The sequence below is a fragment of the Lissotriton helveticus genome, chromosome 6, assembly GCF_964261635.1.
Source record: "Lissotriton helveticus chromosome 6, aLisHel1.1, whole genome shotgun sequence".
In the NCBI taxonomy this organism is placed as follows: Eukaryota; Metazoa; Chordata; class Amphibia; order Caudata; family Salamandridae; genus Lissotriton; species Lissotriton helveticus.
This window is the reverse complement of record NC_136067.1, coordinates 1,660,276,029-1,660,300,808: the sequence shown is the minus strand read 5'-3', so window position 1 is coordinate 1,660,300,808 and position 24,780 is coordinate 1,660,276,029.

The window sequence follows — 24,780 nt, the reverse complement described above, 5'->3', positions numbered from 1 at the left end:
CCCCCGTCCCAGTATTTACCAGGGCCCAAAATTTCCTAGAATCTTTAGCATTTAAAGCTTCAGACAGCTCATGCCAATGGTTCCAGTCCCAGTCCGCCCTTGCGTTAACCATTGCTGCCTTATACTCCCTCCTAAGATCTGCAACTTTGGCCTTGTTAGAGCCCTCTTTGATGGTAGCAATTAACTCGGACTTGAGTTTCCTGCAGGAGGAATTATACCAGGTCGAGGTACGAGTCTTTTTCCTTCGTAACGGTACCACCGGGTGAAAAACCTCAGCAAGGCCCCTCGCTAGCTCATCGTGAATGTTAGCTAGTCTCTCATTGTAATCAATGAGTCTAGGTTGGTTTATGAGATCATCCACTTCCTTAAACCTGGGGAGTGCTAAGTCATATAACTTATTTATAGCATCTTCTGTGTTAAGGAACTTTCCCCATTTAACGCGGCGCCTGTTTAAGGAGAGAAGCAAGTCCCCCTGGTCGTCGCTGCAAGGAATAGTGGGCAACCCTTCTAGAAGTACAGGATGCTGAATCTCCAGTTGAAGGGCATTGTGGTCACTATCTGTCCTTAGTAGCACCCTGAAATCGTAAACTTTAGGCCACATGGTAATATCTAATAATATATAATCCAGCCTAGACTCATGGTCCTTTCTATTGAAAGTACACAATGAGGGGGTATCGGACGAAGTACGCCCATTACAAGCCCTCACTGCGAAGTTCAAGGTAAGGGACATAAGCTGTACTGCCAGTGGGGACCAAGCTTTAGGGTGGGGTGAAGACGAGGGTGGGACTCCCCAGTAGTCATCCTCTTCGGTGAGAGCACCCTCCTTTAGTCCTTCTAGGGGTTCGAAATGACAGTTGAAGTCCCCTCCCATCACTATCTTGTGGTCACCTGGCAGTTGACCTAGAAAGGATGACAATTCATCCAATGTGGGGGATTCATTGGGCGGAGCGACTGGGCGCGAGTAAACGTTGATAATGGCCCACGGTGGACTACCGGGCCATGTAAGCAACACACACTGGATATCCTGCGAAAGTGTGTCCATCTTTTCCGCCTGGCACCCAATGTGACTCGCTACCCAAATCGCCAAGCCCCCCGAGGGCCTCCCCCTCCCATTCCACTTTGCAGGTATTTCAAAAATCTCGTACCCCCTTTTGCTCTGGGGTTCCCTCGCCCATGTCTCCTGGAAAAGGAAGATTTCACTACCATTTAACAGGAGATCCCAATCTGGTGTATCTACCTTATTCACGATCCCCGCCACATTCCAGGAGAGAATTCTCAACCCTGGAGCTTGTGGGGGTGGACCTGCCCCGCTAGATGGAATTAAAGCGGTAGCTAAGGAAAGATTAGGATCTCCCGGGACAATTGTGTTGGTCAGAGTAGGAGGAGGTACAGCCACTTCTACTGGAGATTAACCTATGCCAATCGGGGTATTAAGTGGTAACTCTGCTCGGCCCCTGATGCATCTAGGCGGAGCCCTTCCCTCTTTAGCAAGAACCTGCACCCTGTTGTCAGTCACCTGAGCTTCTCTCACTTCCCCCCTGCCTACCACCCCAGTAACAGATCTTTCTAGGGATTGCTGAGTTTCACCCTTTTGTAGTCAATCCACCTGATCAAGGCAGGAAAATCTGTTCGGGTGGATAAAATTACCATGAGTGGGGAATACGCTGTACTTGGGCCTATAGCGTGAGCCATCCACTGCAAAGCCCACTTTAGTCCAACCCTGTCCCCTCCCTGCAACAGGGTTGCAAGCATTTGGATACAAATGTGAAAGGGACACTAATTCAATAGAGGTTTTGTCAGCCCCAAGCCAGTTACAGATATATGGGGCGACATGTGGGCTTTTGAAACTAACAATTATACAGTCCCCCACTCTATTCTTAGGAGTAGATCCAATCCAAGGAACCCTTCTGACCATCAAAACATCCCCTTTTAGATTAGGTGGAAGGGGCCTGTTGATATTGAGCCAACTAATTACCTTATTACGTAGCAAGTCCTGCGGTTCCCTCACATCCCCGGTGAGCTCAGGCACTCCCACCATAATCGCAGTGTATGCCACTGCCTCTGGTGGCAGATTGACCATCCTGCGCCTAGCATTGGGGCTGTTGGAGCGGCCAGTATGGCAGTTAACTGAACTCTCCTCTCTCGTTAGCTGGGGAGGTACGAGTTGCTTAGACCTTCTAGGAGCAGGGACAGGGGGCCTCGACATTTGGGATGTCGATGGAAGTGATTGGGGGGCCGAAACAGTATTATTGCTAGTGGAATCCCCTGGCTGAATTGATGCCAATTTTGAAGCCTGGGTAGTCGTTACAGAGGTCGGACGACTGTTCCCAGCAATCTCCCTGGGGGCCCTCTGTACGTTAGAACTCACCCCCGTGCCAAGAACATTTTTTTAATGAATATTTTCTATAGCCATCAGTCTAGCCTCTATAGAGTCCAATTTTTCAGACAGGGGATTCAGTAAATTTCTAAAAATGTCTGTGAGAGAGCTGATGAGCAAGTCTGTGGAGGTAGGAGGAGTCCCACCAAATATGAATGGTCCTGAACACACTGGTAGAGATGTGGCTGGTGGGGGGCTAGAGTGTTCCGACCTGTTTCCCGGGGAGATAACCCCAGGTGAGACTAGAACGCCTGAATTAACATCCAGGTTTTGCATAGTTGAATCCACTCTAGACCTCTTTGCAACCATTTGCTTCCTTGGCCTCTTCCTTTTAGGTGGTTGATCCTCTCTACTACATGCGGGTTCTGGTGGCACTACAACCTGGCCCACCTCCTGCAACTCAGTGTCCGTACAGTCCATATTAGGAGTGGGGCCTACAACCCCCGAGAGGCGTAGTGACTCCCTATCCCTCTGGAGAGTTGACGGGGTCCTCAATTGTAATAAGACTGACTCGATAGTCTGATCAATGCTATCCAAGAGCGACAGGTGGGTGGCATCCAGAAGTAAAGGTGTGCTGGCATCAAATGAAGAATCCGGGCAGGCCAATGACAGATTGTCTATATCCTCCCCAGGGTGTTTTTCTAGCACAGTACATCCTTTGTTGGCCACAGCACTGGCCTTAGGGAAGAATTTTTCCAAGGTGCCTGTGCACTGTTGAGCAGCCTTGCTCCTGGATATCCTAGAGGCCATATTGTGTTAAAGTAAACAAGGGTCACAACCAAGGGAGGTGGTAGTGCTTGAACGGAGTAGGCGTTAGAGGGATGGCCTGGTCCGGTCTCTGCCGGCCTCTAACGGCCTAGAACGGCCCGCCCTTTGCCCGGGCTTAGCCCGGCGACCGCCCGCGCGCGTCCCGCGATGTGCGTCTGCGGTACTGAAGTTGTAGGTGGTTAGAGCTAGGAGGCGTGGCCAGCCGGGAAGAGTCCCAGGTGCGGCGTGTCAGCAGCCGCTGAGGAGCCTGGGAATCGCAGTCCCGCTGCGCCGGTGATGGAATCTCTGCCCTCCGCGTTTGCACTGGTCAGCCCCACTGCAGCCTCCTTGGGACGAAAGTTCCTCCTCTGATTAGAGCCTCGAGCGGCTCCCGCGAAGTGGGGGTCGCGAGGCGCGGTTAAGAGCTTGCTCAGAGGGAGGCGCGGCCAGCCGGGAAGAGTCCCAGGTGCGGAGTGTCAGCAGCCGCTGAGGAGCCTGGGACTCGCAGTCCCGCTGCGCCGGTGATGGAATCTCTGCCCTCCGCGTTTGCACTGGTCAGCCCCACTGCAGCCTCCTTGGGACGAAAGTTCCTCCTCTGATTAGAGCCTCGAGCGGCACCCAAAATCTCTACTATTAGATCATCCTTTGCTATTCTATGTGGTTTGGTTTAAGACGTTAGAATGTAAAATTCCACCCAAACAACAGATTACACCCTCATAATGCTTGCCGCCACCACACACCTATCATCGTTGCCTTTCAGACATTCATCCCTTTCATGCCTCATACCTTTGCACTCATTTTCATTTTGGTTCCTTGTTTTGAGTTACTTACCACCACAATTGTACTACTCTATGCCACTCCACTTTACGCCAGTCCCCTCTATGAAACTCCACTCAACACCACTCAACACAATTGAATTCTACCGCACTCTACACCACTCCACTCCACACAGCGCCACTCCGTGCCACTCTTCTCTACACCACACCACTCTACTCTAACCCACTCCGCAACACTCCTCTAACCCAATCGACTCTTCTCTATGACACTCCATTCTACAACATGCCACTCTACACCACTCCATTCCACTCTACTCTATGCCTCTTCACTGTATGCCATATCTATGCAATTCTACTCTACTTCACCCTACTGTATGCCATTCCACTCTACAGCACTCCACTCTACTCTATGCCACTCTACTGCACACCACTATATTTAGTCTATGCAACTCTATTCTACACCTCTCCGCTCAACGCTACTCAACTGTAGTCAACACCATTCCACTTTAACCACTCCAATCTACTCCACTCCATTCATTCAACTCAATCCAATCTATGCCACTATACTCTACCACTTCACTTTAAGCCCACTCTACTCTATGCCACATCATTCCACTCCACTCCACTCCACTCTGCACATCTGCACTCTACTCAATGTCCCTCCACTCTAAGACACTAAACTCTACTTTACATCGCTGTAGTCCATGTCACTCTACTCTACTCGACACTACTCTACACTACTCCACTCCATGCCACTGTCTTTTATGCCACTCTCCCCTAAGCCATGCCACTAACTTTTAGCCATGCTGAACAGCTGCCACGCCGCTGATCAATATGGCTAAAAGACTGACAAAGCCAATAGGTCTTGCATAGGCAAGAGCTATTGACTTTGTCCATGATTGTTTGTGTTTGCTGCTGCCTCAGGACTTTTCAGGTGCCTCCTGCTTGGGCAGCAGTGTCTGCCTACTTCAGCTACGGATTAGTTGTTGTGCCATTCATATTTTACTTCCACCTAGCACAACATACAACACAGGGCAGTGGGAAAGCCAATTTCAACTACTAATCGGTTAGCCAACTTTTCATGTTTTTGTATGCCCACAGTATTTAGTACAGCACTAAAGTGTACACAACTGTTATGGATAAAATGCTTGAATTAATCTCAGCCACTGGTAGGTACTCAGGCCGCATCCCAATCCATTATTTTGCACACCATGCCATCTTAGTTTGGACCTAACCATATGAAAATCTTCTATTGACCCTGCTCCAATGGAAACAGTCCAGCTTGAACTACCAGGCCAGGTCCTTCATGAGATGAAGTGGGTTTATGGCTGTCAATGTGTCCCTGGATCTTCTGCATTTTTTTCACTGAAGAAGAGGTTGATGGCATTGCACTTGTCTGTGGAGTGAGGAATTGGTGAATCTGGAAGGAAGGATGCAGTGCTGCTTCTTTTGGTGGATTCATTGATGGTGATGGTTTAGTACTGTACTTGGGCTGACGTGATGACCTGTCTGCATGTTGCACTGAGGACCTTCACTATCAAGAGCTTCTCAGGAGTTCTGTTTTTCTTACCTGCTTTATATGGATTGTTTATTGTCAGCAATGTCTTTACAATGCCAGGGTACTAAAGGCTTTGGCTTGCACTTGCATTTTGTAATTTGGGTGTGGATGTTTGTAGGAAGCTGGCTCTCCATATCCTGTGCACACTATTCCTAAAAGAGGTATAGTGCGCACAGAATCCAGTGAGTCTCCAAAGGTATGGCAGAGGTTAAAGTAGATAATAATACCTTGCTCTCAATTTAGTGGTAACTGGGCTGAGCAGCTAGACGTATCAGAGGGTAGTGTTAAAAATGTATTGTACACTCTCAGGCAAGAAATTATGTCACACTGAAAGACTGAATTCAGACCAATGGGTTGTACAAAAAGTTGTTACTTTGGTTTTTTTTCTCGAACTAAGAATCATTTACTGCAGGTAAGTTTCACAGTGGTTTAAAAGTAGCAATACTTTTCAAGAATACAGTAATTTTTTGTAGATGCAGTTATATACTTTACAGCATTAAGAATATTTTCTGTAGATGTCTATCAAGTACAGTTCTACGCCTTTACAGTGAAAGGTTTGACAGTTCAATGCAATAGATAGAACTACAAAGCAAATCTATGGAGGAAAACAATGTTAAGCAGTTTGTGGGTAAGTACCTAAACTTACTTCCCCAGGCTCTGGGGGTTTAAAACAACACAAGGCAATGTTCAAGACCAGGTAGGTACTGCACCTAAGCAGTACTGGGGAGGGTGAGTGCAGAGGTTACTGGGCCCAATATTATCCATTGGAGCTGGGGGGTACCTCAAAGAGGCACGGTTTGAAGGTAAGTACCTATGGTCTAAAGGCAAATGCCTGGGGTTCAAGTGAGTGCAGAGTGGCTACAAAGCAGGATCTAAGCTACACTACCAGCTGCACAGGGGTGGCCTGGTGTAGGGTACAAATCAGTGTCGGGCACCTAATGCTTTCCAACAGAGTTCTTCATTTTCAGAAAGAGGCTGCAGGCTTGGAACAGGAGAATGTATGAAGGCGACAAATGGTTGGGCAGGTAAATTGGATAGCTGGGAGACACCATCAGCTGGGCTCCCTAAAGTCAGGGGGTGGAGGATGCAGGGGTGTCTTTTGGTATCGGGGCTTCTCAACCCGAACCAGTCGGGCTGCAGGCGTCGAGGGGGAGAGGGGGTCCTGGATAGGTCAGTCACTGATAAAGATGAGGTCAGGATCGCCGGGGAGACTTCACAGGATAGGTGAGTCACTCGAACTCGGGCCGTGGGCATTGGGTGCAGAGTGTGCTGGGTACGCGGATCCACCTGGATCCGGAGTCCTTGAAGTTGGAGTTTCTTTGTTGGACAATCCGTGTCCTCCGAAGACAAGAGTCTTTTTCAAAGGCAAGGCAGGTCTCCAGGGTTCTTGGAAGGCCGCTTGGCTGCAGGACTCACTGGTTTTAGCTCGCAGGTTCTCTGAAGCAGAAGACAGACTGGGGGCCAAAGCAGTTGTTGTTCTTGTTATCTTCTCTGAACCACTGCTCTTCTGTTCTTTTTCTTCTTAGGCTGTTGTATCTAAGGAGCAAGGTTCAGTGGTGCCCCCAAATACCTAGATTTAGGGGCGTTACAGGGGGGTGCAGGATGGGCTCGATGGGTCCCTTCCCTGGGGTGTCTACACCCCCTCTTATTCCACCCTCCAGTGGGGGGCATGTGCCTCGACCTGATTGGGGGATCCCCTTACTTCAAGATGGAGGGGACTGAGATGTGTTTTTCACTTTGCCTCCCCCATCTGAGGGGTGGGGTTGGCAAAGGTGGGCAACACCTCCCTTTATCTCCAGGTTTTCCCGCCGATTCTCCTGCCCAAAGTGGGGGTCAGAACTGATGGGAGCCAGCTCCTGATAAAAGCAGAGGCTTTGGCTAGCTAAGAGAGGAAGCAAGCCTTTGACGCTTCCAGTTCGTGGAACCTGCCCATCCTGAGAGAGGAGGCATGACACCTCTGGCCAGGATGTGCTTTGTTTCAAGACCCAGAGAGGTGGCAGATGGCGGGTAGTCATTCAGGAACCACTCCAGGGATAGTCATTTTCCAGGGGCATCTCAAAGATGCCCTCTGAGTGTATTTTACCTTAAAGCCAACACTGGCATCAGTGTGGGTTTAATGTACTGTGATGTTTGGTACCAAACTTCTCAGTCTTGAGTAAAGCCATCATGGAACTGTGGAAGAGTTCGTGTTGACAAATTCCCAGCTCACGTACTCAAAACGGCTTCACTGCACGTACAAATGTCTGTGAATGGCAGAGACACTGTAGGGGCATATTGCTCATACAGCTATGCCCTCACCTGTGGGATGGTGTACCCTGCCTTTAGGGCTGTAGTGCCTGCTAGCGGGGTGACTTACCCATGCCACAGGCAGTGTGGGTGGGCATTGCACACAGGGCTGTGGGCCATGTCGACTCTTTGGTTTGGCCTGCATCACAACACGCAGCCTGCAGTGGCAGTGTGTGGGTGTTAAGGTGAGGGGTCTCTGAGGGTGGAATGCCCTCAGAGGGCCCTCTCTGGTCACAAGGCACTTGGTACCAGGGGTACTGTTTACAAGGGACTTGCATGTGGCCCAGAGGTGTGTCAAATGTGGAGACAAAGGTGCAGTTTTGGGAAAGAACATAGGCCGTGTAAGCCTAATTGTCAGGGAAGCAGGGCACACACAGTCAAGTTTGCATTATGTGTCTGGCAGAAAGGTAAGTGGTAACAATGCAAAAAGGGGCACTCAAAGACTGAATTCAGACCATTAGGTTGTAGAAAACATTGTTACTTTCTTATTTTATTTGCAGAACCAAGAATCACTTAGTGCAGGTAAGTTTCACTGTTGTTTAAAAGTAGCATAACTTTTCAAGAATGCAGATCTATTTTGAAAATGCAGTTATATACTTCACAGTATTAAGAATGATTTCTGTAGATGTAAATCAAGTACATTTGTATGCTTTGGCAGTGATAGGGATTGACAGTTCAATGCAACATACAGCCTTAAAATACAAATCTATGGAGGAAAACAATGCTAAAAAAGTTTGCAGGTAAGTACCTAAACGTACTTCCCCAGGCTTCAGGGATTTAGGAAAACACAAGGCAAGGTTCAAGACCAGGTAGGTACTGCCCCACCAGCGGCACTGGGGCGGCTGAGTGAAGAGGTCACTGGGCTGGCTGAGTGCAGAGGTCACTGGGCTGGCTGAGTGCAGAGGTCACTGGGCCCAATGTTATCGAAAGGAATGGAGACGGGGTACCTCAAAGATGCGCGGTTTGAAGGTAGGTACCGACAGTCTAAGGGCAAATGACAAAATAATAATAATAATACTAATCAAGCTTGTAGAACGCCTGGTTACTCTAGTGAACAGTGTGTCTCCGCGCTATGTAGACTCATAGGAACCGACTCATACATCTAGCACGTAGAGATAGCCGCAAGCAGCACCAAGCGGACCTAGTGTTTAGGGAAGAGGAGCGTTTTAGGTTTCAGCCTAAATCTCAGCTCTGATGGCTCCATATGGAGTTCCGGAGGCAGCTCATTCCAGAAATTACTGGCCAAGTACCTGAAAGAGCGCCCCCCCATCCTTACTCGATGGATTCGGGGCACCTGGAAGAGTATACATCCAAGAGACCTTAGCTGACGTTTAGGCTGGTACAAGGATAGCAAGTTTTGGAGGTAAGCAGGGCCCTTCCCCTGTGCAATACGGTGGGCAAAACAAAGAGTTTTGAACCTGATACATTCACAGACCGGAAGCCAATGAAGTTTGGCTAGAGCACGGCTCCCGGGTGACTTTCTTGAAAGATTCAGTGCCAATCTGGCCGCCGCATTTTGAACACATTGCAGGCGATGGAGCCCCTTTTGACTCAGGCCCACATATAATGAGTTGCTATAGTCAAGATGGGGTGTAACCAGAGTACGGATCAGAATTTTCCTGCTGGTCGATGGAAGAAGATCCAGTGTTTTGCGTAGGCATTTTAAAATGCCATAGCATTTGCCTGCTACCTCTCTAGTATGGCATTCAAAAGAGAGGTTAGCTTCCAGTCTAACCCCTAGGTTCTTCACCTGCTCCGCGGGGCGCGGGGAGGGCCCCAATTCCTATGGCCACCATGCCGGGGACCAAATGGAGGGAGCTTTTCCAACCATGAGGAGTTCCGTTTTATTGGCATTGAGGGGCAGGCAGTTACTGTTCATCCATTCAGCCAATTTCCCCATGCACGCCGATAAGTTGGCCGCCGCCTCTTCAGAGGGTTGAGACAGTGTCACCACCAGTTGGGTATCATCCGCGTAGGCCACTATCTCAACCCCGAATGCTTCTACCAACTTGGCCAAGGGCTCCATGTACAGATTAAGCAAGGTCGGGCTCAATATAGAGCTTGCTTTAGTGCCCATACTTCTGATTTATGAGGTGGGCAGTGTACCTGGAATTTTCTATCAGTTAGAAAGGCCTTCATCCATTCGTAGGCCGACCCTGTAATCCCTGCCTCCTTGAGGCGGGAGAGCAACATGGGGTGCGAGACGGTATCAAATGCCGCACTAAGATCTAATAGCAATAGTGCGGCCGTCCGTCCCTCATCCACTCTCTTGCGTAATAGTTCGGTCGAAAAGAGCAGAGCCGATTCTGTTGAATGGTTAGCTCTAAAACCCAATTGAGATGGGTGAAGAAGTTTGAAGTCCTCCATAAATTTCACCAGTTTTGCATTAACAATTTTCTCTACCACTTTCGCACAGAAGGGGAGAAGCGAAATGGGTCGGAAATTGTCCAAATGCTCTATGCCCAAGTTGGCTTTCTTTTTGATGGGTATGACCTGAGCAGTCTTCCAAATTCCCAGCTCACCTACTCAAAACGGCTTCACTGCACGTACAAATGTCTGTGAATGGCACAGACACTGTAGGGGCATATTGCTCATACAGCTATGCCCTCACCTGTGGGATGGTGCACCCTGCCTTTAGGGCTGTAATGCCTGCTAGCGGGGTGTCTTACCCATGCCACAGGCAGTGTGGGTGGGCATTGCACACAGGGATGTGGGCCATGTTGACTCTTTGGTTTGGGCTGCATCACAACACGCAGCCTGCAGTGGCAGTGTGTGGGTGTTAAGGTGAGGGGTCTCTGAGGGTGGAATGCCCTCAGAGGGCCCTCTCTGGTCACAAGGCACTTGGTACCAGGGGTACTGTTTACAAGGGACTTGCATGTGGCCCAGAGGTGTGTCAATTGTGGAGACAAAGGTACAGTTTTGGGAAAGAACATAGGCCATGTAAGCCTGATTGTCAGGGAAGCAGGGCACGCACAGTCAAGTTTGCATTATGTGTCTGGCAGAAAGGTAAGTGGTAACAATGCAAAAAGGGGCACTCAAAGACTGAATTCAGACCATTAGGTTGTAGAAAACATTGTTACTTTCTTATTTTATTTGTAGAACCAAGAATCACTTAGTGCAGGTAAGTTTCACAGTTGTTTAAAAGTAGCATAACTTTTCAAGAATACAGATCTGTTTTAAAAATGCAGTTATATACTTCACAGTATTAAGAATGATTTCTGTAGATGTAAATCAAGTACAGTTGTATGCTTTGGCACTGATAGGGTTTGACAGTTCAATGCAACATATAGCCTTAAAATACAAATCTATGGAGGAAAACAATGCTAAACAGTTTGCAGGTAAGTACCGAAACGTACTTCCCCAGGCTTCAGGGATTTAGGAAAACACAAGGCAAGGTTCAAGACCAGGTAGGTACTGCCCCACCAGCGGCACTGGGGCGGCTGAGTGAAGAGGTCAGTGGGCTGGCTGAGTGCAGAGGTCACTGGGCTGGCTGAGTGCAGAGGTCACTGGGCCCAATGTTATCGAAAGGAATGGAGACGGGGTACCTCAAAGATGCGCGGTTTGAAGGTAGGTACCCACAGTCGAAGGGCAAATGCCCTGGAGGTTGAAGTGAGCACAGGGTGGCCACAGAGCAGCACCAAAGCTTCACCACCAGCAGCACAGGGTTGGCCAGGTGTAGGGTGCAAATCAGTGTCAGGCACCCAATACTTTCCAAAGGAGGTCGACATTTTCTGAAATAGGCTGCAGGATTGGACCAGGAGGCTGGATGAAGGTGACCAACGGTTGGGCAGGTAAGTTGGATAGCTGGGGGGCACAATCAGCTGGGTTCCCTAAAGTCTTGGGCTGAGGATGCAGGGGTGGCTTTTGGTGTTGGAGTTTCTCAACTGGTTCCAGTCGCAGTCGGGCTGCAGGTGTGGAAGGGGAGAGGGAGTCCTGGATAGGTCAGCCACTGATGCAGATGAGGTCACTATCACCGGAGAGACGTCACAGGATAGGTGAGTAATTTGAACTCGGGCTGTGAGCGTTGGGTGCAGAGTGTGCTGGGGACGAGAATACACCTGGATCCAGAGTCCTTTAAGTTGTAGTTTTTTGTTGGACAATCCTTGTCCTCCGAAGACAAGAGTCGTTTTCAAAGGCAAGGCAGGTCTCCAGGGTTCTTGGAGGCTGCTTAGCTGCAGGATTCACTGTTTTCAGCTTGCAGGTTCTCTGAAGCAGAAGACAGGCTGGTAGGGATGGGGCCAAAGCAGTTGTTGTTGTTGTCTTCTTCTCTGCAACACAGCTCTTCTGTTCTTCTCCTTCTTGGGTTGTTGTATTTAAGGAACAAGGTTCAGGGGTGCCCCCAAATACCTAGATTCAGAGGTGTTACAGGGGGTGCAGGTTGGGTTCAATGGGTCCCTTCCCTGTGATGTGTACACCCCCTCTTATGCCACCCCCCAGTGGGGTGCATGTGCCTTGTCCTGATTGAGGGAGTCCCTGCATCTTCAAGATGGATGGGACTGAGATGTGTGCTTCACTTTGTCTCCCCCATCTGAGGGGTGGGGTTGCCAAAGGTGGGCACACCTCCTTATATCTCTCGGTTTTCCCGCCGATTCTCCTGCCCAAAGTGGGGGTCAGAACTGATGGGAACCAGCTCCTGATAAAAGCAGAGGCTTTGGCTAGCTAAGAGAGGAAGCAAGCCTTTGTCGCTTCCAGTTCGTGGAACATACCCATCCTGAGAGAGGAGGCATGACACCTCTGGCCAGGATGTGCTTTGTTTCAGAACCCAGAGAGATGGCAGAGGGCGGGTAGCCATTCAGGAACCACTCCAGGGATAGTCATTTTCCAGGGGCATCTCAAAGATGCCCTCTGAGTGTATTTTACATTAAAGCCAACACTGGCATAAGTGTGGGTTTAATGTGCTGTGATGTTTGGTACCAAACTTCTCAGTCTTGAGTAAAGCCATCATGGAACTGTGGAGTTCGTGTTGACAAATTCCCAGCTCACATACTCAAAACGGCGTCACTGCACTTACAAATGTCTGTGAATGGCAGAGACACTGTAGGGGCATATTGCTCATGCAGCTATTCCCCCACCTGTGGGATGGTGCACCCTGCCTTTAGGGCTGTAATGCCTGCTAGCAGGGTGACTTACCAATGCCACAGGCAGTGTGGGTGGGCATTGCACACAGGGATGTGGGCCATGTCGACTCTTTGGTTTGGCCCGCATCACAACACGCAGCCTGCAGTGGCAGTGTGTGGGTGTTAAGGTGAGGGGTCTCTGAGGGTGGAATGCCCTCAGAGGGCCCTCTCTGGTCACAAGGCACTTGGTACCAGGGGTACTGTTTACAAGGGACTTGCATGTGGCCCAGAGGTGTGTCAATTGTGGAGACAAAGGTACAGCTTTGGGAAAGAACATAGGCCGTGTAAGCCTGATTGTCAGGGAAGCAGGGCACACACAGTCAAGTTTTCATTATGTGTCTGGCAGAAAGGTAAGTGGTAACAATGCAAAAAGGGGCACTCAAAGACTGAATTCAGACCATTAGGTTGTAGAAAACATTGTTACTTTCTTATTTTATTTGTAGAACCAAGAATCACTTAGTGCAGGTAAGTTTCACAGTTGTTTAAAAGTAGCATAACTTTTCAAGAAAGCAGATCTGTTTTGAAAATGCAGTTATATACTTCACAGTATTAAGAATGATTTCTGTAGATGTAAATCAAGTACAGTTGTATGCTTTGGCAGTGATAGGGTTTGACAGTTCAATGCAACATATAACCTTAAAATACAAATCTATGGAGGAAAACAATGCTAAACAGTTTGCAGGTAAGTACCTAAAAGTACTTCCCCAGGCTTCAGGGATTTAGGAAAACACAAGGCAAGGTTCAAGACCAGGTAGGTAATGCCCCACCAGCGGCACTGGGGCGGCTGAGTGCAGAGGTCACTGGGCTGGCTGAGTGCAGAGGTCAGTGGGCCCAATGTTATCGAAAGGAATGGAGACGGGGTACCTCAAAGATGCACGGTTTGAAGGTAGGTACCCACGGTCTAAGGGCAAATGCCCTGGAGGTTGAAGTGAGCACAGGGTGGCCACAGAGCAGCACTAAAGCTATACCACCAGCAGCACAGGGTTGGCCAGGTGTAGGGTGAAAATCAGTGTCAGGCACCCAATACTTTCCGACGGAGGTCTACATTTTATGAACGAAGCTGCAGGATTGGACCAGGAGGCTGGATGAAGGTGACCAACGGTTGGGCAGGTAACTTGGATAGCTGGGGGGCACAATCAGCTGGGTTCCCTAAAGTCTTGGGCTGAGAATGCAGGGGTGACTTTTGGTGTTGGAGTTTCTCAACAGGTTCCAGTCGCAGTCGGGCTGCAGGTGTCGAAGGGGAGAGGGAGTCCTGGATAGGTCAGCCACTGATGCAGATGAGGTCAGGATCACGGGGAGACTCCACAGGATAGGTGAGTCACTCGAACTCTGGCTGTGGGCGTCGGGTGCAGAGTGTGCTGGGGACGAGGATACACCTGGATCCGGAGTCCTTAAAGTTGGAGTTTCTTTGTTGGACAATCTGTGTCCTCCGAAGAAAAGAGAGTTTTTCAAAGGCAAGGCAGGTCTCCAGGGTTCTTAGAGGCTGCTTAGCTGCAGGACTCACTGGTTTCAGCTTGCAGGTTCTCTGAAGCAAAAGACAGGCTGGTAGGGATGGGGCCAAAGCAGTTGTTGTTGTTGTCATCTTCTCTGCAGCACAGCTCTTCTGTTCTTCTCCCTCTTAGGTTGTTGTATCTAATGAGCCAGGTTCAGGGGTGCCCCCAAATACCTAGATTTAGGGGCGTTACAGGGTGGTGCAGGTTGGGATCAATGGGTCCCTTCCCTTGGGTGTCTACACCCCCGCTTATGGGATGTAAGTTGTTACAACGCATGCTTTTACCACGCATGCTGTAACAACGCAAGTTTTAAAACGCATTCCATTACAACGCATTACACTGGGGGCTGTTGGATAGTGAATAGTTTAATTTACTATTCCAACACCAGTCCCCGTGGACACTAGGGAAGGTGTTGGATAGTAAATTAAAACTATTCCCTATCCTAGAGCGCCCCCCAGTGTAATGCGTTGTAATGGTTTTCGTTTTAAAGTCTGCGTTGTAATAGCACTGCGTGCTAAAAGTTGCGTTATAAAGGTTGTTCCCCCCGCTTATGCCACCCTCCAGTGGGGGGGCATGTGCTTCCTCCTGATTGGGGGAGTCCCCTCATCTTCAAGATGGAAGGGACAGAGATGTGTCCTTCACTTAGCCTCCCACATCTGAGGGGAGGGGTTGGCGAAGGTGGGCACAACTCCCTTTATCTCTAGGTTTTCCTACCGATTCTCCTGCCCAAAGTGGGGGTCAGAACCGATGGGAGCCAGTTCCTGATAAAAGCAGGGGCTTTGGCTAGGTAACAGAGGAAGATTCCAGTTTGTGGAACCTGCCCATCCTGAGAGAGGAGGCAGGACACCTTTGCCCAGAATGTGCTTGGTTTCAGGACCCAGAGAAGTGGCAGATGGTGGGTAGCCATACAGGAACCACTCCAGGGATGGTTGTTTTCCAGGGACATCTCAAGGATGCCCTCTAAGTGTATTTTACATTAAATCCAACACTGGCATCAGTGTAGGTTTAAAGTTTGGTACCAAACTCCTCAGTCTTGAGTAAAGCCATCATGGAGCTGTGGAGTTCGTGCTGACAAACTCCCAGCCTATGTACTCCAAATGGCTTCACTGCGTTTACATTGTCTGTGAATGGCACATACACTGTAGGGGAATATTGCTCATGCAGCTATGCCCTCACCTGTGGGATAGTGCACCCTGCCTTTAGGGCTGTAATGCCTGCTAGAGGGGTAACTTACCCTATGCCACTGGCAGTGTGGGTGGGCATTGCACACAGGGATGTGGGCCATGTCGACTCTTTGGTTTGGTCTGCACCAAAACATTCAGCCTGCAGTGGCAGTGTGTGGGTGTTAAGGTGAGGGGTCTCCGAGGGTCCATGTCCTCAGAAGGCACTCTCTGGTCACAAGGCACTTGTACCAGGGGCACTGTTTACAAGGGACTTGCATGTGGGCCAGAGGTGTGCCAATTGTGGAGACATAGGTACAGTTTAGGGAAAGAACATAGGCTGTGTAAGTCTGATTGGCAGGGAAGCAGGGCACACTCAGTCAAGTTTGCATTATGTGTCTGCCAAAAAGGTAAGTGATAACAATGCAAAAAGGGGCACTCAAAGACTGAATTCAGACCATTAGGTTGTACAAAACGTTGTTACTTTGTTATTTTACTTCTAGAACCAGGAATCATTTAGTGCAGGTAAGTTTCACAGTTGTTTAAAAGAAGCATAACTTTTCAAGAATGCAGATCTGTTTTGTCAATGCAGTTATATACTTCACAGTATTAAGAATGATTTCTGGAGATGTAAATCAAGTACAGTTGTGTGCTTTGGCAGTGATAAGGTTTGACAGTTCAATGCAACAGATAGAACTAAAATACAAATCTATGGAGGAAAACAATGCTAAACCGTTTGCAGGTAAGAATCTAAACTTACTTCCCCAGGCATCAGGGGTCTAGGAAAACACAAGGCAAGGTTCAAGACCAGGTAGGTACTGCACCACCAGCGGCACTGTTGTGCAGAGGTCACTGGGTCCATTGTTATCCAAAGGAATGGAGAAGGGGGATACCTCGAAGATGCACAGTTTGAAGGTAGGTACCCATGGTCTAAGGGCAAATGCCTCGAGGGTTGAAGTGAGCACAGGGTGGCCACAAAGAAGCATCAAAGCTGCACCCCCTGCGGCACAGGGGTGGCCAAGTGAGGGTGCAAATCAGTGTCAGGCAGCCAAAACTTTTCAACGGAGGTCGTCGTTTTCAGAAAGAGGCTGCAGGTTTAGACAAGGAGGCTGCATGAAAGTGGCCAATGGTTGGGCAGATAAGTTGGAAAGCTTGGGCCACAATCAGCTGAGCTCCCTAAAGTCAGGGGGCGGAGGATGCAGGGATGCCTCATGGTGTTGGGGTTTCCCAACTGGTTCCAGTCGTCGGGCTGCAAGCATCGAAGGGCAGAGGGAGTGCTGGGTAGGTCAGCCACTGATGCAGACGAGGTCAGGATCGCCGGGGAGACTTCACAGGATAGGTGAGTTACTCGAACTCCGGCTGTGGGTGTTTTGTGCAGAGTGTGCTAGGGATGCGGATCCGCCTAGATCCGGAGTCCGTGAAGTTAGAGTTTCTTTGTTAGACAATCCGTCTTCTTGGAAGACAAGAGTCACTTTTAAGAGCAGGGCAGGTCTCCAGGGTTTTTGGAAGCTGCTGAGCCACAGGACTCACTAGTTTCAGCACGGAGGGTTTCTGAATCAGAAGACAGGCTGGTAGGGATGGGGACAATGCAGTTGTCGTCATCATCTTCTCTGCAGCAAATCTCTTGGTTCTTCTTCCTCTTACGTTGTCGTATCTAAGGACCAAGTTTCAGAGGTGCCCCTAAATACCTACATTTAAGGGTGTTACAGGGGGGTGCAGGTTGGGACCAATGGGTCCCTTCCCTGGGCTGTCTACGCCCACTCTTATGCTATCTTCCAGTGGGGGGGCATATGCCTCATTCTCATTGCGGGAGTCCCCTCATCTTCAAGATGGAGGGGACTGAGATGTGTGCTTCACTTCGCCTCTCCCAACTGAGGGGTGGGGTTGGCAAAGGGGATAAAAAGCCTACTAAATAAAAATGAATTGCGGAGTTACGTTTTGTTGGGGGTGAGAGACCCCCAGGCCAAAGTATGAAGTGTGAGCAGCTCACCCTGTCATTGGGCTTAGCCCGATGACAGAGCCAGCAGCAGCCAGAATGACCAGGAGTCTTTCTGCATGCCTGGTGCACTGAGCATCCCCATCCCCATAGCAAGTGAGAGGATATTTAAATTGGTCTGGGTGCAAACTTCAGATATGGACAGGCAGAGTGGGGGTACATTGCAATTTCATTTTTCTTGCCATACTACCATGCTAAATGACTAACATATCTGAAAACTAGCACACAGGGATGTGGGCCATGTTGACTCTCTGGTTTGGTCTGCACCAAAACACGCAGCCTGCAGTGGCAGTGTGTGGGAGTTAATGTGATGGGTCTCCGAGGGTGGCATGCCCTCAGAGGCCCTCTCTGGTCACAAGGCACTTGGTACCAGGGGTACTGTTTACAAGGGACTTGCATGTGGCTAAGGGGTGTGCCAATTGTGGAGACAAAGGTATAGTTTTGTGAAAGAAGATAGGCCCTGTAAGTCATATTGGCAGGAACGCAGGGCACACTAAGCCAAGTTAGCATCATGTATCTGGCAAAATGGTAAGGCGTAACCATGCAAAAAGGAGCACTCTAAAACTGAATTCAGACTATTAGATTGCACAAAACATTGTTACTTTATTATTTTATTTCTAGAACCAGGAATCACATAGAGCAGGTACGTTTTACAGTGGTTTTAAAGTAGCAATACTTTTAAAGAATGCAGTAATGTTTTGTAAATGCAGTTATATACTTTACAGTATTAAGAATGTTTTCTGTAGATGTCAATCAAGTACAGTTGTAGTGCAATAGAAAGAACTACAATTGAATCCTATAGAGGAAAACAAAGTTAAACAGTTTGCAGGTAAGTACACAACTTACTTCCCCATGCTTTGGGGGTTTAGGACAACACAGGGCAAGAGTCAAAATCAGGTGGGTACTGCACCACCACCAGCACCAGGGCGGCAGGATGCTGAGGTCATTGTGCACAGTGTTTTCCATCAGAGCCTGAGGGTACCTCGAAGAGGCATGGTTTGCAGGTAGGTACCCACGGTTTTAGGGCAAATGCCCCGAGGGTTAAAGTGAGCACAAGGAGGGACCACAATGCAGCACCAAAGCTACACCGCCAGGAGCACAGGGCGGTCGGGGGCAAATTAGCGCCTGACGCCTCATGTTTTCCAATGGAAATCGTCGGTTTCGGAAAGAGGCTGCAGTCTTAGACCATCAAACTGCACGAAGGCGATCAATGGCTGGACTGGTAAATTGGATAGCTGGGAGACACCTGAGCACCGTCAGCTGGGCTCTCTAAAGTCGTGGACGAAGGATGAAGGGCTGCATTTTGGTGTCGGGGTTTTCTCATCTGATTCTTGTCACGGTCGGGGGGACCCTTCTAACAGGGGCTGCAGGCGTTGAGTGGGAGCCCTGGAAGGGTCAGCCACTCGTGCAGACAATGTCAGGATCGCCGGGGAGACTTCACAGGATAGGTGAGTCACTCGAACTCGGGCCATTGGCGTCAAGTGCAGAGTGTGCTGGGGACGCGGATCTGCCAGGATCCGGAGTCCTTGAAGTTGGAGTTTCTTTGTTGGACAATCCATGTCCTTTGGATACAAGATTCTTTTTCGAAGGCGGGGCTGGTCTCTGCGGTTCTTGGAGGCTGCTGATGGACGGACTCACCAGTTTCATCTTGCAGGGTCTGAGAAGCAAGAGACAGGCTGGTAGAGCTGGGGCCAACGCAGTTCTTGTCGTCCTCTTTTCTGCAGGACGGCTCTCCAGTCCTTCTTTTTCTTAGGTTGTCATATCTAAGGAACCAGGTTTAGGGGTGCCACTAAATACCTAGCTTTAGGGGCGTTACAGGGGGGTACAAGTTGGAACCAATAGGTCCCTTCCCTGGGGTATCTACACCCCCTTTTATGCCACCCTCCAGTGGGAGAGGGCATATGCATCACCCTGATTGGGGAGTCCCCTCATCTTCAAGATGGAGGGGACTGAGATGTGTGCTTCACTTCACCTCCTCCACCTGAGAAGATTCTCCTTCGTGGACAGCCCATCCTGGGGGAGCAGGCATGACACCTCTGCCCAGGATATGCTTTGTTTTAGGACCCAGACAGTGGAGGCTTTCTACCCAGGTGCGAGAAACCTGTCTGGTGGTGGTAGATGATGGGTAGTCATTCAGGAACCACACAAGGGCTTGTTGTTTTCCAGGGGGCATCTCTAAGATGCCCTCTAAATTCATTTTACATTAAATCTAACCCTGGCACCAGTGTGGGTTTAAAGTGCTGAGAAGTTTGGTACCAAACTTCTCAGTCTACAGTAAAGACATCATGGAGCTGTGAAGTTTGTTCTGACAAGCTCTCAGCCCATGTACTCAAAATGGCTTCCCTGCACTCACAATGTCTGTGAATTGCACAGGCACTGTAAGGGCATATTGCTCATGCAACTATACCGTCATCTGTGGTATGGTGCACCCTGCCTTTATAGCTGTAAGATCTGCTAGAGGGGTGACTTACCGATACCACAGGCAGTGTGGGTGGGCACTGCCCACAGGGATGTATGCCATCTCGACTCTTCGGTTTGGTCTGCACCAAAACACGCAGGTGGCAGTGCTAAAGCGATGGGTCTCTGAGGGTGGCATAATCCATGCTGTAGCCCTCAGAGGCTTTCCCTGGTCACAAGACCCGTGGTACCAGAGGTACCTTTTACAAGGTACTTGCATGTGGCTCAGAGATGTGCCAATTGTGGAGAAAAAGCTACAGTATTCGGAAAGAACACATGCCCTGGGAACCTGATTGGCAGGGACCCTGGGCATACTCAGTAACGTTGGCAATGTGTGTCTGGCAAAACATTAAGGGGGTAACCATGCAAAAAGGGGCACTTTCCTACACTGTTTACATATTTTTCCAAGAAACTGTTAAGTACAGGCAGACAGACACAGCGCAGAGTACAGGCACTCACTTGGCAGACTCCTAATGTAGTTCAGACACAGAATCCCCATGCACCGTAGGTGCTGGATGTAAGGTCAATACTTCATTTTTTTCCATTAACTACTTCCATCTTTTTCTGGATGAAGATTTCTTTGAGGAAATTAAGCACCACACAAATTTAAATGCTTCTCAGTTTCTGAGTAATCACTGAGGCACTCTGTTGACTCAATATGGAACACACCTGGAGACACAAAACATCACTTGTGGAGTTAAAAGAAATTCTGAGCCTACCCCTGAACATGGGAAACCTACACAACCCAACTGTACAGTCCTTCTACTCATGCGGTTTGGGCAACACCCAGCTTCACATTGGTCATGAGCACAGCTAGGTTTATGATTTTGGAGCCTATGTTGCTTTTCTTTTTAAAAACAGTTCTTTATTTAGTACATTTTTGCATTAGTCCCTTCCTAACTTTAGTCCCTCCCCACCCATGCCCAGCCAGCTTATACATTTTTTGATCAAGAATTTCATTACGAAAACATAAATATATACACTTATTTCACTAGTTCTTGCTAAATATGATAACATATGATGAATGACATACTAGCACATTGTTAAAGAAAAAGGGAGAGGAAAAGAAGAAAAAAAAAAGAAAAAAAGTTGCTAGATTATTAGATCAATAAATTATAAAAGTTAGGGATATTTATATTCTATTTCCATACTCATTTGTCCATTAGTTTGCAAGTTATTAAGTCATGTTATTTTCACACGATTTATAAGTTACTTGCTGCCTATCGTTATTCGTTATTTTGCAGCCAATTAATTAGGGGGCCCCAGATCTCGAGACCCCTTTTTTTCTTATGTATCCCCTTCCTCCTGTATATAGCTATTTCTAGGCTATAGCTAGCTAGATGTCTTGACCGCCACTGTTGGAATAGCGGAGGCGTTGGATCCAGCCATCCAGTTGCCAGACAAATCCTAAAGATGGCCATAGATATGGATATCAAGCCCTGTGTTTCCCTGGATCTTAGACCTTGTTCTAATCCCAACATTATTTCTGTTGTCGTGATAACGATTGGACTTTGAAAAATTTCAGAAAGAAATTTAGAAATTTCTGATCTGATAATAGTTAGTGAGTGGCATGTGGCAAATATATGTACTATATCGGCGGCATGTGTAGCACATTTTGGACAATTCGTACCTTTACCCATACTCCATTTGGCAATCTGAGACGGTGTGTAATATAGTTGAAAGAAAGTCTTATAATATTGAGCCTGTAATTTCGTAGATATTAGTGATGTTTGAGAGAGTTGAAATGCTGATTGTACGCCGTCTATAGTGATATTTAGTTTATTTTGCCATTTGAGACTATGTCTATCCAGATCATCTGATAGCAGTGAGATTAAAGTTTTATAAATATCTCCTATTTTAATCGGAGTCTTGCCTATAATATCTTCTATAATCGGGACTTTATGAAACTCGGCCCTGCCTCCCCCTTTTTTTATTATGAAATCTCTAATTTGGAGGTATTTAAAAAAATCCCTATGTTCAAGCCCAAATTCCATCTTTAGTTCCTCAAAAGATTTAATGGCCAATGATGAAAAAAATACCCCCAAATGTGTAATTCCAGTATCGATCCATCTGATCGTGCATGTATCATGAAATATTCCTGGAAGGTTATAATTTCGGATGAGACTAGTGTAATGAGAGTATCTGCCTATTCCTAGTAATTTACGGATGTTAGACCAAGCGCTGTAGATACCTAACAGTGTTTTAAATCAGACTTTTTTGAAGTGATTGTCGTATGTTAGTCGCCATAAATGGTCACTAGTTTCTGCTCCCAGAATAAGTCTGCAAGGAGAAGGGACGTCCCCTTCAATAATCGGAGAATCATCCGACACAAATAAGCCTTTGCTGTAGCTCAACAATGAAGCCCACCAATATATTTTAAGATTTGGGGCTGCAAGACCCCCTCTCATTCTTGGAAGTGAGATGAGCTTATATGCTCGACGTGTCTTTTGATATCCCCATATGAATCGAGAAAAAAGCGTTTTGATTTGTTTGAATATAAGTGTATTGAAATTTAAACATACAGTGCGAAAAAAATATAAAAACTTCGGTAAATAAATCATTTTAATTACATTGCATCTCCCTATAAGAGTTAAATGTAAATTGTTTAGTCTGCTCAAGCTGTCCGATGATTGTTTTAGGAGGGGATCTGTATTGATTTTGACAAGTTCGTCCAAATTAGAGGTGATATTAACGCCGAGATATGTAGCATTTCTGACTATTCTTTCATCGCTTAAGTTTATATTCTTGTTGATTATTATCTGGGTTTTTTTTTCGTTTAATTTATATCCAGAGATTTCTCCAAAACGTAAGGCCTCATACTAACAGCTTTATTGTAACATATGAATTGCTTGTGGTGATCGCGATGTCATCGGCGTAAGCTAGTATTTTAGTATTTCCGTTCGGTGTTTTTATTGGTAAAATATTTTGATTACATTCTAGTTTACTGATAAAGGGATCGATGAATATTGCAAATAATAAGGGTGAGCATGGACATCCTTGTCTGGTTCCCCTAGTTATTTTAATCTTGCCCGTCATTCCGCCATTTATCATCACAACTGCTTCTGGTTTATAATATAAACTCTGAATAGCATTGATGAATTGCTCTCCGATTCCACTTTTTATCATGGCTGTCCAAAGATATTGCCAGGAGACCCTATCAAATGCTTTTTCTGCATCCAATAATATAAGTGCTATAGGGTCTCCCGTAACCTCTGTTATATCGAATAGTGTAATGACCCTTTGTACATGATCTGTAGTTGAGCGACCGGGGACGAATCCATGTTGTCGTACCGATACGATTTTATGGATGATCGGGGCTAATCGGGTGGCTAACATCTTAGAATAGATTTTTGAATCGCAGTTGATCAAAGTTATGGGGCGATATGATCCGAGTTCAGTTGGATCCTTGTTTTTTTGGGGGAAGATTACTATTTTTGCCATTGACCAGGATTTTGGTGGTTTTCCCGTTATAAATACTAGAATCATAAGGGCCGTGAGTATTACTTTAAGTGGTTTATAAAATTTTACATAAAATTCGACTGGTATACCATCCAGTCCTGCGGCTTTCCCCGAAGGCAAGCTGTTGATAGAGAGTAGAATCTCGATCCATTGGGGTATAGCTTCAAGGCTGTCATAATCATTTTGTAAGAATTTAGGTCTCGGTTCTTGGTCTAAGTATGTGTTGATTAGATGTTGATTTTTATCAGTCTCTGTATATAGATTTTGATAGTATGCCTGGAATTCTGTTTTAATTGCTTCTGGGTCTTGCGTTAATAGATTATTTTTATCTTTGATTTCTTTTATAGTATTGATGATATTTTGGTTTCTTGTACGGATAGCTAAATGGTGCCCTACTTGTTCATTTAGTTCGTATGCCTTTTCTTTATTTGAGGTAGCTTTGTCAATAGCTCTTTTAGCAAAGATTTCAATTATTCTGTTTATGGCTATCGACACCTTTTGTAATACACTATCAATGTTTTGACCCGCTACAACAGTTTTTACAAGTTCCTACTCCGCTTCGGCTAGTTTCTTATTTAATTCAGTTATTGGTTTTTTTTCCTTGTTATATCTTATGGAAAATCGGATTGTTTCACCCCTGATAGCAGCTTTGAGTGTGTCCCAGACCACATCTAAGGATGTACTGCCTATATTATCTTCCAGGAATTCTGGTATCCATTTTTCCATCATTTGGCAGTATTTTTCGTTCATTAATAGTGTCCTTTCAAATGTCCAATTAACCTGATCTTGCTGTATTCTATCAATATCTATTGTTAAAAGTAAGGGGTTGTGATCCGAAAACACCATAGGGAGTATTTCCAAGTGGCACTTTGTTATAATAGTATTTGAAACTAGCATATAATCCAATCTTGAGAATGTTTGATGGGGATGTGAAAAATAGGTGTATCCCGTATTTTGGGGGAACTTATATTGCCATAAATCTGTTAATCCCTGTGTTTTACATAGTGTTACAAATTCCCTAAACAACCTAGGTTTCCTACCATTATATTTGAAATTTTGATCATAGGTCCAATCCGACGGTAGGTTTAGATTAAAGTCCCCGCACATAACAATCGGTAGTGGCCAATCGGATAATTTGCTGGTGATAAATTCCAGGAGATCTGGATCGTCAGTAACATATCCATAAATGGAGCATATAGTTATGCGCTTCCCAGCCCCATAAATGCATTCGGCGATCACCCATCTCCCGAATTTATCTGCTGCAGTGCGGGGAAATTTAATTTCTTTATCTGATGCCAGGATAGCAACACCGCGGGTTTTAGTAGCTTGTGTTGTGGCTGTGATCAATGTGTAC